The 3,831-nt window shown below is 39.6% G+C and overlaps 1 pseudogene; it reads right to left on the bottom strand.

Moving 5' to 3' along the window:
- Positions 1-964: 964 nt before the first annotated feature.
- LOC110308525 overlaps positions 965-3,831 on the bottom strand; it is a 17,313-nt pseudogene continuing 14,446 nt past the window's right edge.

The following is a 3,831-nucleotide window of genomic DNA, read 5'->3' as shown; positions in this document are numbered from 1 at the left end:
GTTAGCTCTGAGCATTCAGTGGCCTTCCCAGCTCAAAGCTCAAAATGCTTCCATAATTCTCCCCCACACATGGCCAGGTATATTGAGACAGGCTGACTCATGACAGCAGTCCAGGTGGTACAATTAAAAAACCCCAGGCTTGTGAAGGCTTGATGCCCCAGTGTAGGGGAATTTAGGGTGGTGAGGTCAGAGGGGGAGCACCCTCATAGAAGCAGGGAGGGTGTAGGATAAGGGTTTTTAGAGGGAAAACCAGGAAGGGGGATAACATTTGAAATGTAAATAGATAAAATAACCAATAAGAAATTAAAACAAACAAGAAAAAGGTTTCAGGTGTCTAGTCAGAAACTAAATAGTACCCAGCCACCTCACCTGAAGCAAGGACAATGGATAGGCAAGTTTCCAGACCTCCCTGGTAACAGGTTCTAGCCCCCATGCCCCGGTAGTGGAATGCCCTCAGAGATTGAGTAAGATAGAGTTCACCTATTCCAGAATCCCTAACATGCTTTAAATCCAGCCTTGCGAGCTCATTTGGCTGTTTCTCCATTTTGGAAGGAGGAATCTCCTCATGCTATTCTTCTGCAGAATAAAACGCTCTTTGCTTTTGCATGCTATTTGAGTCTTGGATACCATTCTTTGACGAACAATGGACCCTTATAATATCATAGGAGTATCCTATGATCCTGGTACCAATTTCTGTCCCAGTTTGCTTTTTGTTGCTGTAATAAAACACTGACCAAAATCAATTTTGGGGAAAGGGGGTTTATTTCAGCTCACAGGTTACATCATCAAGGGAAGTCAAGACAAAAACTCAAGTAGGAATCTGGAGTTAGGACCTAAAGCCTGGACCATGAAATAATGCTGCTTGCTGGCTTTTCCATAGCTTACTATCAGCTCTCTACCTCCCCACCAGTCTCTTCCTTCCTTCCTTTCTCATTCTTTGTTTCTTTCTAAATAATTTTTTCAGATTTACTTATTTTATGTATATGAGTGTTTTGCCTGTATGTATTTTGTGTACCATGTGCACTCCTGGTGCCTGTAGTGCCCACAAGAGGATGTTGGATGCCCTAGAAGTGGAGTTAGGAATGGTTGGATGCCACCATGTGGATGCTGGGAAAAGACCTTGGGTCCTCTGCAAGAGCAACTAGTGATGTTAATCAGAGTCATTTCTCTAGTCCCTTAACTTGCTTTCTTATACAATCCAGGACCACCTTCTCAGGGGTAGCACGACCGACATTGGGACAGGCCTCCTCTCATCAATCATTAATCAAGAAAATATCCCAAAGACATGCCCACTGGCCAGTAGGCAATTCTTCAATTGAGGTTCTTTCTTCCTAGGTGTCTTTAGTTTGTTTCAAGTTAACACAAACTAACCAGCACAGCAAATACAATTCATAGGGTTTGTCTCCAATAATATTTTTATATTCCAGTGGTCTTTAACTTGTGGGTTTGACTTGTTTGGGGGTCAAGTGACCCTCTCACAGGGGTTGCCTAAGACCATCAGAAAGCACAGATATTCTGATTCATAACTAGCAAGTTTACAGTCACAAAGAAACAATGAAAATAATTATCTGGTTAGGGGTCACCACAACAGGAGGAACTGTTTTAAGAGTTGCATCATTAGGAGGGTTGAGAACCACTACTTTAGATGTAAGTGACTGGCTAAGGATTAAGACACTATTTTACACAATGATTTCTACTAGAACAAATTTTCTCTTTTCAGGCTTATATATTTGAAAATGTTCTTCCTGAGCCATTCATCACATATGTACAGTTTCTATATGAATTGACTCATAGTTGATGAAGATCCAGTTTCACTTAAAGGCCTTGCCTTTATTGAACAGGTGTCTCACAATATTTCTGTTGGTTATATTCTGAAGAATAAAGGATTTTCTATGTTATTTGAAATGATAGGGTTTCTACCATATGTAAAACTTTGATTATGTGTATAAAATAATTATTCAATACTTAAGACCCTCTCTTGGCTTTTACAAGATCTCTCCAGTGTGAAACTGATAGTGTTGAAGAAGTGTTGAACTGTTAGTAAATTCCTTGAGATTCTAAGGGTTCTCTTCCTTATTGTATTGAATTATAGTACTGAATTATGGGATAACATTATGGAAGGATTTGCAACAGTGGCTGTACTAATCTGGATTTTCTCTACTGTGGATTCTGTTGTGTCAAATAAAGTCTGAACAATTTTTAAAGGCTTTGCCACATTGCTCACATTTGTATAGCTTCTCTCCAATATGGAATCAGCAATGATGTTTAAGATTTGAAGAAGAATTAATGTGGCCTTGCCACATTCTTCACATTTGTAAGGTTTCTCTCCAGTGTGAATTCTTTCATGTTGAGTGAGGCCTGTGGTACAAGTGAAGGCTTTGCCACAGTCTTTGCAATTGTAAGGCTTCTCACCCATATGGATTCTATGGTGTCGAGGTAGAGTATGATCGTTATTAAAGGCTTTCTCACATTCATTGCACTTATAGGGTTTTTCTCCCCTATGAATGCACTGGTGCTTCATAAAGGATGAATAAATGCTAAAGGCCTTCCCACACTTATCACACTTATATGGTTTTTCTCCAGTATGAACTCTCCAGTGGTAAATAAGTTTGGTAGAACAGTAAAAGTCCTTGCTACATTCCTTGCATTTGTAGAGTTTCTCACCAATATGGATTCACAGATGCTCATGCAGGTATGAAGCAAAAGTTAAGGCCTAGCCACATTCATCGAATTTGTAGTTTCTCTCAAATATGTATTCGTTGGTGTTGGTTACGGCTGGAGGAACAGTTAAAAGCTTTGCCACATTCCTTGCATTTGTAGGGTTTCATGCCAGTATGGATTCGACGATGTTTATACAGATATGAAGAACAGCTAAAGGCCTGCCCACAGTCATCACACTTAAAGAGTTTCTCTCCCCTATGAATTTGTTGGTGTTGGTGAAGGCTGGAAGAACAGTTAAAAGCTTTGCCACATTCTTTACATTTGTAGGGTTTCTCCCCAGTATGGGTTCCCTGGTGCTTAGAAAGAATGCAGCGATCAATAAAGGCCATGCCACATTCTTCACATTTGTAAGGTTTCTCTCCAGTGTGAATTCTCTGGTGTTTAGAAAATGTTGAGTGTACATTAAAAGTCTTTCCACATTCATCACATTTGTAAGGTTTCTCTCCAGTGTGAATTCTCTGATGTTTAGAGAGTGTTGTGCGAGCACTAAAGGCCTTGCCACATTCTTCACATCTGTAGGGTTTCTCTCCAGTATGAACTTTTCGGTGAACAGTAAGTCCTGAATAGTTAGTAAAAGCTTTACCACATTCTTCACATCTGTAGCGTTTCTCTCCAGTATGGATTCTTTGATGCTTACCCAGATATGAAGAACAGTTAAAAGCTTTGTCACACACTTCACATTTGTAAGGTTTCTCTCCAGTATGAATTCTTTGGTGCTGTTTAAAACTGAAGGAATATTTAAAAGCTTTGTCACACACTTCACATTTGTAAGGTTTCTCTCCAGTATGAATTCTTTGGTGCTGTTTAAGGGTGGAGGAATAGTTAAAAGCTTTGCCACATTCTTTACATATGTAGGGTTTCTCTCCTGTATGAATTCTCTGGTGTTGAACAAGCAGTGATTTCCAACCAAAAGCCTTCCCACATTGTTTACACTGATAGGGTTTTGATCCTGTTGAGTAGAGGTTGAGGAATCACTAAAAGCATACTGCCATACTTTAATTTAGCATACTTAAATTTATGTATTATTGGTCTTACATAGAAACTCAAAGTAGCAAAACTTGTGAGACTGGCAATCAAGTGGTGACTTCAACACACTGGACAGATGAACAC

This window comes from Mus caroli, chromosome 13 (assembly GCF_900094665.2).
Source record: "Mus caroli chromosome 13, CAROLI_EIJ_v1.1, whole genome shotgun sequence".
NCBI lineage: Eukaryota > Metazoa > Chordata > Mammalia > Rodentia > Muridae > Mus > Mus caroli.
This window is presented reverse-complemented; position numbering and strand designations above follow the sequence as displayed.